The sequence below is a fragment of the Triticum dicoccoides genome, chromosome 5B (assembly GCF_002162155.2).
Source record: "Triticum dicoccoides isolate Atlit2015 ecotype Zavitan chromosome 5B, WEW_v2.0, whole genome shotgun sequence".
NCBI lineage: Eukaryota > Viridiplantae > Streptophyta > Magnoliopsida > Poales > Poaceae > Triticum > Triticum dicoccoides.
The window spans coordinates 486,671,878-486,683,330 of NC_041389.1; the positions used below are offsets into that span (position 1 = coordinate 486,671,878).

The 11,453-nt window shown below is 45.1% G+C and overlaps 1 long non-coding RNA gene across 2 annotated transcripts; it reads left to right on the top strand.

Moving 5' to 3' along the window:
* Positions 1-7,524: 7,524 nt before the first annotated feature.
* LOC119311034 lies at positions 7,525-10,203 on the top strand. Of its 2 annotated transcripts, XR_005150851.1 has the most exons (5): positions 7,525-7,879; positions 7,955-8,060; positions 8,724-8,842; positions 8,970-9,224; positions 9,913-10,203. It is a non-coding gene; the product is annotated as an uncharacterized LOC119311034 (long non-coding RNA). The 2 variants fall into 2 exon arrangements; XR_005150850.1 differs by lacking the exon at positions 8,970-9,224.
* The last annotated feature ends 1,250 nt before the right edge of the window (positions 10,204-11,453 follow it).

Here is an 11,453-nt window from a genome sequence, read left to right on the forward strand (position 1 = left end):
GAGTCCGAGTGCGAGAGTGTCGGGTCAACCGCTGAAGTTCTCATGGAGGACAACTCCGAGCATCGTACACCCCGGGGTTCACGGATCCTCGGGATGGTCGTGCGGGCACTTCTCATGGGAACACCAATGGAGGCGGCGAGGATAATTGCTCCCCTGCTCACGAGCCGTACGTCCCGCAAGCTCTCACTCATGAGCAACGTGAGGAGCTTTGTTGTAGGAACGAGCAGTTCTTGAACACCCCCGTCACCAGAATGACTCCCGAGGCCCTGGCCATGGAGTCGACGTGCCTGGCCACTCTAGCCGAGCGCGACCGCCTCGAACGGCTTCAGAAGGAGATGGACGATCGCGCGCACCGTCAACCCAGTTCCAGCCGGCAGAAGCGTCAGCTTTACCCGAGTGACCAACCTCAGAAATATCAGGTCGTTAGTACTCTGCTGCAAAACTTGGCTGCGGCTACTCGGATCGTTGATTCCATACAACCCTCTGGCTTCATCGTTGGGGAAGGGATTCGCCAGATCCAAGCGGTCCTGGAGAATGCGCTGTCGCAAAATGCGGCGGCGTCCCAATCCAGGGATTGCATTCACAACGCCTCTGTGCGGGCCGAGACCGATCAGAGCGTCGGGCATCCTCCTCCTCGAGAGATCCTATGAAGATTGAAGGCGTGACCGGTCCCCGGCGACATGACAACCATGAGCGTGATATGATGCCCCCGTCGCATGATGGCGTGTATGGGCGCCAGCCCTACGACGCCCGGCAGGTGCGCGACGGCGAACAGAGGCTAAGTCCCTCTTGCCACTCGAAGGACGCCCGAGACCCGCCGTTCAATGTGGGATCCGTTCTCGCTCAGAACCTGGTCGATAGGGGTCAAGCCCTGAGAGAGGGCCAAGATGTCGACGCGCCAAGTGGTTCCGTACCCTCCGGCCCCGAGTGCTTCAGTCGGTACATTCGGGCCGCATAGATTCTCAACAACTTCAGATTAGCCACGAGGATCAGCAAGTTCACCGACGAGTCCAAACAGGAGATTTGGCTAGAGGATTACTGGGTCGTTGTTCAGATTGGCGACGACAATGACGGTATGGCTATGAAACACTTGTCGCTGATGCTCGAGGGCTCGTCCCGGGCCTGGCTTACTCAGCTCCCACCGGGCAGTATATTCTGCTGGGATGACCTAGCCCAAGTGTTCGTCAAGACCTTAAGGAACTTACAAGAGGCCAGGTGGATTGGCCGAGTTACATCATTGCGTACAGAGGCAAAACGAGACTCTCCGAAATTACATTCAGCGATGGACCACCTTGCATAATACCGTGGAGAACGACACCGAGCATCATGAAATTTGCGCTTTCAAGGATGGGGTCCAATACTGAGAGCTGAACCTGAAGTTCATCTGTACTGAGATCCTGACTCTTAGTCGGGCTATGGGAAAAGCCAACCGGTACACCAACGGCGAGGAAGAAGACTGACTAAGAAGCGGCAAGAGTCGAGCGTGACGCTAACCAGTCCGATAAAAACAAGGTTAAGAAGCACAAGCGAAAAACCGAAGTGGTCAGCAATCCTGAGGCTATGACTCTGGTTGACCAAGGCAAAAGCAAAGGCTCGTAGAAGCAGAAGAAGGACTGGATGGGCAAGAAGCAAGTCACGCAGAAGAGTGATATCCTCGATCAGCCCTGCCAGATCCACACGAAGAAAGATGAAGAGGGCAATTTGATTTTGCCCAAGCATACCACTCGGGAGTGCCGGCTCCTGAAGCAAGAGATGTGGCAAGACCCCTCCGGGGACAAGGACGAGGATGCTGATGATGATGGAGGCAAGGGTACTTCCGGGTATCCCAACATCGAGAAAGTCCTTATGATCTTCGTCGACATCGAAAGCAAGAGCCGCCTCAAGGGTATAAACCGAGAGGTTAACATGGTAGTTCCGAATGTCATCAAATATCTTGACTAGGCCAAGACGCCCGTTACCTTCGATCGGTCGGATCACCATACCCACATACCGACCCCTGAGCGTCTGATACTTCTCCATCGTATCTACTTTTCCAAACACTTTTGCCCTTGTTTTGGACTCTAACTTGCATGATTTGAATGGAACTAACCCGGACTGACGCTGTTTTCAGCAGAACTACCATGGTGTTATTTTTGTGCAGAAAAAAAAGTTCTCGGAATGACATGAAAATCCACGGAGCAACTTGTTGGAATTAATAAAAAATATTGGCGAAAGAATCAACACCAGGGGGCCCACACCCTATCCACAAGGGTGGGGGCGCCCCCTAGGGCGCCCCTGCCTCATGGGCCCCCTGGAGCTCCACCGACCTCAACTCCAACTCCATATATTCACATTCGGGGAGAAAAAAAATCAGAGAGAAGGATTCATTGCGTTTTACGATATGGAGCCGCCGCCAAGCCCTAAACTCTCTCGGGAGGGCTGATCTGGAGTCCGTTCGGGGCTCTGGAGAGGGGAATCCGTCACCGTCGTCATCATCAACCATCCTCCATCACCAATTGCATGATGCTCACCGTCGTGCGTGAGTAATTCCATCGTAGGCTTGCTGGACGGTGATGGGTTGGATGAGATTTACCATGTAATCGAGTTAGTTTTGTTAGGGTTTGATCCCTAGTATCCACTATGTTATGAGATTGATGTTGCTATGACTTTGCTATGCTTAATGCTTGTCACTAGGGCCCGAGTGCCATGATTTCAGATCTGAACCTATTATGTTTTCATGAATATATGTGAGTTCTTGATCCTATCTTGCAAGTCTATAGTCACCTATTATGTGTTATGATCCGTTAACCCCGAAGTGACAGTAATCGGGATACTTATCGGTGATGACCGTAGTTTGAGGAGTTCATGTATTCATTAAGTGTTAATGCTTTCGTTCGGTACTCTATTAAAAGGAGGCCTTAATATCCCTTAGTTTCCAATAGGACCCAGCTGCCACGGGAGGGTAGGACAAAAGATGTCATGCAAGTTCTTTTCCATAAGCACATATGACTATATTTGGAATACATGCCTACATTACATTGATGACCTGGAGCTAGTCCTGTGTCACCCTTTGTTATAACTGTTGCATGAGGAATCGCATCCGACATAATTATCCATCACTGATCCAATGCCTATGAGCTTTTCACATATTGCTCTTTGCTTAGTTACTTTATCGTTGCCGCTGTTACAATTACTACAAAACTGCTACTGTTATTTTTGCCACTGTTATCGTTACTTTGTTGCAGATATTAAGTTATCCAGGTGTGGTTGAATTGACAACTCAACTGCTAATACTTGAGAGTATTCTTTGGCTCCCCTTGTGTCGAATCAATAAATTTAGGTTGAATAATCTACCCTCGAAAACTATTGCGATCCCCTATACTTGTGGGTTATCAAGACTATATTCTGGCACTGTTGCCGGGAGCATAGCTCTATTCTTTGAGTCACTTGGGATTTATATCTGCTGGTCACTATGTGGAACTTGAAAGACGAAAGAACTAAGATTTTTCCCTCGACTGCGATGGGAGGTAAGGAACTGCCATCTAGCTTTGCACTTGATTCTCTTTCCGTTTTGAGTAAACTTGCGACACCTAAACGTGCTTCTCCTATTAATTCTGATATGTCGCATGTTATTGATGATGCCACTTCTGCTATGCATGATACTTATGATGAAACTACTTCTATGCTTGATAATACTGTGCCATTAGGTGAATTTCTTGATGAACAACTTGCTAGGGCTAGAGAGAATGAAATTATTGAAACTAATAATATTGATGAAAGTGATGATGAAGATTCTCCATCTAGATACGAATTGCCTGTTGTGCCTGAGGGTTATGTTATGGATGAAGAAACCGCTAGAGATTTTCTTGCTTGCAATGATAGATCTGATCTTAAGAAGTTACTAGCTAAGCTTAAAGAAAAGTCTCTGAATGCTAGAATGAAATATGACCCTGCTTTTGCTACTTCACCTATCTATGTTACCGATAAGGATTAAGATTTTTCTGTCGATCCTGAGATAATTACTTTGGTTGAATCTGATCCTTTTTATGGCTATGAATCTGAAACTGTTGTGGCACATCTTACTAAATTGAATGATATAGCCACCCTGTTCACTAATAACAAGAGAACTCGCTACTATTATATCCTTAAGTCATTTCCATTCTCATTGAAGGGTGATGCTAAATTTGGTTTAATTCTCTTGATCCTGGTTGTGTGCGTAGTCCCCAGGATATGATTTATTACTTCTCTGCTAAATATTTCCCAGCTCATAAGAAACAAGCTGCTTTAAGGGAAATATATAATTTTGTGCAAATTGAAGAAGAGAGTCTCCCACAAGCTTGGGGGAGGCTTCTCCAATTACTTAATGCTTTGCCTGATCATCCTCTCAAGAAAAATGAAATACTTGATATCTTTTATAATGGACTAACCGATGCTTCCAGAGACCACCTGGATAGTTGTGCTGGTTGTGTTTTCAGGGAAAGAACTGTTGATCAAGCTAAATTGTTATTGAATAATATGTTGACTAATGAAAACAATTGGACACTTTCTGAACCAACTCCTAAGCCAACTCCGAAGAAAATAGGTGTTCTATTTCTCAGTCCAGAAGATATGCAAGAGGTAAAGAAATCTATGAAAGAAAAAGGTATTAAAGCCGAAGATGTTAAGAATTTACCTCCTGTTGAAGAAATACATAGCCTTGATATACCACCTATTGAAGAAATACATGGTCTTGATAACCCGATACAAGTAGTAAAGGTAAATTCTCTCTATAGATATGATAAAGTTGAAATCCCATCTACTAAGTTTGCTAGCCAATGCTTGGATGAGTTTGATGACTTTATGGCTAAACAAGAAAATTTCAATGCTTATGTTGGTACACAATTGAAAAGTAATGCTTATATGATTGGACACTTGAGTGATTATATGTCTGGAGTTAAGGGTGAACTTAAGATCATTAGTAAACATGCTTCCATGGTTACCACTCAAGTAGAACACGTGCTTAAAGCTCAAAATGATTTGCTCAAGGAATTAAATAATAAGAAAAATGATAATGCTGTTAGAGTTATGACTAGAGGTGGTAAAATGACTCAGGAACCTTTGTATCTTGAGGGCCACCCTAAGAGAATTGAGCAAGATTCTCAGAGAAATAATGTTGATGCACCTAGTCCTTCTAAAAAGAAGTAAAATGATAGGACTTTGCATGCTTCTAGTGAACCTGTTGTAGACACACCCGAGAATCCCAATGATATTTCTATTTCTGATGCCGAAACATAATCTGGTGATGAACATAAACCTAGTGATAATATTAATGATAATGTTCATGTTGATGCTCAACCTAGTAATAACAATGATGTAGAGATTGAACCTGCTGTTGATCTTGATAACCCACAACCAAAGAATCAATGTTATGATAAGAGAGACTTCATTGCTAGGAAGCAAGGTAAAGAAACAGAACCATGGGTTCAGAAACCCATGCCTTTTACTCCTAAACCATCCAAGAAAAAGGATAATGAGGATTTTGAGCGCTTTGCTGAAATGATTAGACCTATCTTTTTGCGTATGCGTTTGACTGATATGCTTAAAATGAATCCTTATGCTAAGTACATGAAAGATATTGTTACAAATAAAAGAAAGATACCAGAAGCTGAAATTTCCACCATGCTTGCTAATTATACTTTTAAGGGTGAAATACCTAAGAAACTAGGTGATCCAGGAGTACCAACTATACCATGCTCCATTAAAAGAAACTATGTTAAAGCTGCTTTATGTGATCTTGGAGCCGGTGTTAGTGTTATGCCTCTCTCTTTATATCGTAGACTTGAATTGAATAAGTTGACACCTACTAAAATATCTTTGCAAATGGCCGATAAATCAACTGTCGGCGTTCTGGGAACGGGGGTCCCCAGACTTGCCTGCCTGCGGCCTGCGGCGTGGCTCAAGTGGTGGCCCAGTACGGGCCATCTTCATCAGCACAAGACTCAAGACCCTAGCGAGGGGCCAAGCCTCGCGGGGCGGATGACGCAAGGCTTCATCAGGAACGGCCTCGCCAGGAAGGCTTGCGAGGAGGCGGAGAGATCAAGGCGGAGTACCTCGCGAGGTGCTCATGACGCAAGCCATGACGATTGAGACCAGGGGGGCGCCAGCCTGCGCAACGTCCTTGTTTCCTTTTTTGTGCAAAGGGGGCAAGCACAGGCGTGGAGTACCGAGGCATCAGGAAAATGTTGTCATTTCAATGCAACAAGACCAAGACCAGCAGAGCGGCAGGATGGAGGTCACCGTGGAGCCCAAGACGGCGTCATGGCCAGTGCCTTTTGTTGGAAATATGCCCTAGAGGTAATAATAAAATGGTTATTATTGTATTTCCTTGTTCATGATAATTGTCTATTGTTCATGCTATAATTGTATTAACTGGAAACCATAATACATGTGTGAATACATAGATCACAACATGTCCCTAGTGAGCCTCTAGTTGACTAGCTTGTTGATCAATAGATGGTTATGGTTTCCTGACCATGGACATTGGATGTCATTGATAACGGGATCACATCATTAGGAGAATGATGTGATGGACAAGACCCAATCCTAAGCATAGCACAAGATCGTGTAGTTCGTTTGCTATGAGCTTTTCTAATGTCAAGTATCATTTCCTTAGACCATGAGATTGTGCAACTCCCGGATACCGCAGGAATGCTTTGGGTGTACCAAACGTCACAACGTAACTGGATGGCTATAAAGGTGCACTACAGGTATCTCCGAAAGTGTCTGTTGGGTTGGCACAAATCGAGACTGGGATTTGTCACTCCGTATGATGGAGAGGTATCTCTGGGCCCACTCGGTAATGCATCATCATAATGAGCTCAATGTGACTAAGTAGTTAGTCACGGGATCATGCATTATGGAACGAGTAAAGAGACTTGCCGGTAACGAGATTGAACAAGGTATAGGGATACCGCTGATCGAATCTCGGGCAAGTAACATACCAATGGACAAAGGAAATTGTATACGGGATTGATTGAATCCACGACATCGTGGTTCATCCGATGAGATCATTATGGAACATGTGGGAGCCAACATGGGTATCCAGATCCCGCTATTGGTTATTGGCCGGAGAACGTCTCGGTCATGTCTGCATGGTTCCCGAACCCGTTGGGTCTACACACTTAAGGTTCGGTGACGCTAGAGTTGTTATGGGAAATAGTATGTGGTTACCGAAGGTAGTTCGAAGTCCCGGACGTGATCCCGGACATCACGAGGAGTTCCGGAATGGTCCAGCAGTGAAGATCGATATATTAGACGAAGGGTATTGGAGTTCGGAAGTGTTCCGGGGGTACCAGGCTATGGCCAATATGACCGAAAGGTGTTTCGGGAGCCCCGGCAAGTGTTGAAGGGCCTCATGGGCCAAATTAAAAGGGGCAAACCAGCCCACTAAGGCCTCGTTTGGTTTCACCGAATCCCCCCAGGATCCCTGCCTTTTCCCCGGGCCGACAAACCACGGACAGAATAAACCCCGGAATTCTCACGATCACGTTTGGACGCCCACAAGGAAGGAGTACCCCTGGCCTTTCCCCGGCCTTTCCCCGGGAAAGGCTCCCACGAGTGCAGACGTCGGGGAGGAAACCCTCGCTCGTTCTGTCTCGCACTCGTGAACGACTGGCGGCGGCGGCGACTGGAAAACCTCCTCCGTCCACCGCTCTGGTCTGCCTCCGTCCACCGCTCCTGCCTCCTCCGACCGGCGACTGCGACGCCCCCTGCCCTCCTCCCTTCGACGCTCTGCCCCTCCGGATGGGGTGACGGGGCCGGGGTCGCCATCCTACTACTTCCCGGATCTCGTCTCCGCCCCCAAGATCTTCACCTTCCGATGACGACGACGGCCAGGAGATCATGCTCCTCTTCGTCCAAGGTTATCCCCTCCTCCTCCTCTTCCACCCACCATTTTTTCCTAACCTGCTACACGCACTAACTTGCGCCTGTACAGATCCAAGAGCCCTCTCTCCTGTTTGAGTTTTGTATCACAAGAACCAATACGAAAGAACATCCATCGTTTGCAGTAGTGTTTCTACCTAACTATCATGGCCTCACAAGTGAGCACAACCACATCTACCTCCTTGTGATGCTAATATACACACAATGTTCTAGTATATTTCTGAAGGGGACTACTCATCCTGTACTAGCTTTGTCCTAATTTTAACTTAGAATCTTTAGGATAACCTGAAGTATGCTTGTCTTGCTTATAATAACGGTGTAGCATAAACATACCAGTTATTGGAATTCAATTGCGCTGATGGAAGTAGCATTAGTATCATGGTAACTGTTCAGTTTAAAATTACTCTCATTCAAGTTCTTCCCTTTTGTACCAAGATATGGAACCAAGGTTTGAGCATATGTAATCTTGATAATTGGCCTTCGGTTTAAACTCTATGGACCCAAGGGGACATTCACTCCATTATCTCTATCCATTTTACACTTTTTGCGTACGCCATTGAGTTGATCTATTGTTGTCTTAATTTCAAGCTTTATTTGTAAAAAGTATGTTAGTGGCAAAGTAATTAAAAGATGAAACCATGTGCTATTAAGATTTTGAGTTTTCCTGCGGATTATTCAAAGAGAGAACAACATCTTATTATGTTTGGATCTGTTTGTTTGCGAAAGATGCATATAAATAAGAATATGTGCTAATATATATTTTGACTTCTGAATTGATATTATCTTTTTGTAAAGAATTTTGACTTATAATGTGATTGCAGCAAAGCCAATTGATAGTATTATCGATGCAGTGCTGTTAAGTCATCAATTACTAATGTACTGTTAGAAAATGGCCTTTACTGATTGAAGGAGAAAATTGCTACCAAGGAGAAAACATAAGGTATGTAATTTTGAAGTACCAATTTAGAGGTGCAGTTTTATGTTTTCTTCCATTGGGCATTTTACAATTTGTTCATGAATTTGCACATGCTAACTATAAGTAGATGAATATCTTGTGGAGAAAACAGAGGGTGTATACAAATGAGTTCATGCTCTTGTCAGTTTTTCTTTGTGGAATTACCATGTCGGCGCTGGTGGCATTGAACGTGTCGACGATGGGGGCAATGCCATCCTTGACGATTCAGTTCAGGATCCCCCACTTGGCGGCGTCCTTGGCGCTGTAGCTCTCTTTCGGGTTCAGCCCGCAGCCGACGGAGACGACCATGAACTTGCCGTATGTTGGAATAAACCCAAGTCCGCACCTAGTATATTTCTCTGCCATGGTAGGCACTTCTGTTTTGCTGCCATGCAGCGTTTTTAGCTAGTGTCTAGTTTTCAGTTTCAGTCTTTCTTCAGTCAATCTATTAGCAAGTTTAGCTAGAGTAGGTAGTCGCCAGGAGCGATTCTGGCGTCCACTCTGATCGCTTGTGGGATGGAATTTTTTCCAGTTGTAGCTCATTTTTCATTAGCTGATACCTTCAGTTATCGTATACCAATGTCCTTCTCTGAGCCCGTTTTTCAGTTGCAGCTTTGAATAAATTCAGTGAATTTAGTTTCATGACGAGATTATACAAAGCGAAGCAGTTGGTTAGTAGTAATCCTTTAAACATAATACAATATCGAGGAGAAAAGCTGTGACGAGCTTGTCATTAGTGCCATCCGGTGCATATTATTCTGAACATTATACAATATTACAATTGGAATAGTTTTTATACAATCGAAAAGCTCAAAAGGCTATTTTCGAACTAGTTTCAGTCTAACATTCGTTTCTTGCGAAATGATGGCTTTCATGCCGTGGTCATCTAGGAATTAAAGAGAACAATATTATACATATAAGAACACAAATAGGTGTGTGCTTATTACGTTTGCATCTATTTCATTGGGAACATGGATATAAATAAATATATGTGCTTATATATAGTTTAAAATTTATATTGTATAGTGACTACGTTGTTGTTTTTTGCTTTGCAGGTTTCCTAAAGCTAGTCAATGAAATTGTTCAAAGAAGTTGATCTTGGAAGTTTCAGTAGTGACTATCCCAGCAGCAACACATTTTGGCATGGATGATTTACACAGATACATGTTAATAATGGAACTAAATGATTATTCTTGCTGGATTTCTACCTTAGTTAGCATTTCCGCTGTTAAACCATGATTAGCACGCTAAATTTATTCGCAGTGTCGTTATTTGTGCGACTGAACATGTATAACTTATGGTCAGTGTGTTTGATGTGGATTGAAGTGTTTTATTTTTTTACTGTTTATGCTTGTTTCCTGTTTTTCTGTTTTTTCTTTGTCATTCCTGAAGTTTGCAATGAAATAGAGAAAAAAATTAGTTACTTTTGAACTAATATAATATTTTTGTAAAAAAGACTGTTATTTTTCATGGCTTTTGAATATTATAATGTTTTACAAGAAATTTGATACTTTTCTGACAATTTTCTGAACGGGATTCCCTCCCCTGCCCCTCATCTCCAAACTCACGTGGGGGGCCTCCCCGTGGTGGGAGAGGGATCCCCTATGGCCATGGAAAACCCCCCTCGTGGGATTACTACCCTGGGATACTTTCCCTTGCAACCAAATGAGGCCTAAGGGGTGGTGCGCCCCCACACCCTTTCCCACGTTATTTCGGGAGGTGGGGCGCCTCCACCTAGCTTGGGAGGCAATCCTCCACCTGCTTGGCTTGGGGGAAAAGTCTCCCTATAATTTTCCCTAGGGAGATCCAATCTGCTTGGCCGCCCCTCCCCTAGGGGAAACCCTAGGGCGCCTCCCTCTCTCCCCTTGCCCCTATATATAGTGGAAGGGTGGGAGGGCAGCCACACCTCTTCCCTAGCGCAGTCCCTCCCTCCTCCAACACCTCTTCCTCCTCCATAGTGCTTGGCGAAGCCCTGCTGGAGAACCACGAGCTCCATCACCACCACGCCATCGTGATGTCGGAGTTCTCCCTCAACTTCTCCTCTCCCCTTGCTGGATCAAGAAGGAGGAGACGTCCCCGAGCTGTACGTGTGTTGAACGCGGAGGCGCCGTCCGTTCGGCGCTAGATCGGATCTTCCACGACTTGAATCGCCGCGAGTACGGCTCCATCATCCGCGTTCTTGTAACGCTTCCGCTTAGCGATCTTCAAAGGTATGAAGATGCTCATCCTCTCCCTCTCTTGTTGCTAGAATCTCCATAGATTGATCTTGGTGATGCGTAGAAAATTTTGAATTTCTGCTACGTTCCCCAGCAGTGGCATCATGAGCCAGGTCTATTGCGTAGATTCTATGCACGAGTAGAACACAAGTAGTTGTGGGCGATGGTTTGTACAATTTGCTTACCATTACTAGTCCTATCTTGATTCGGCGGCATTGTGGGATGAAGCGGCCCGGACCGACCTTACACGTACGCTTACGTGAGACAGGTTCCACCGACTGACATGCACTTGTTGCATAAAGGTGGCTAGCGGGTGCCAGTCTCTCCCACTTTAGTCAGATCAGATTCGATGAAAAGGGTCCTTATGAAGGGTAAATAGC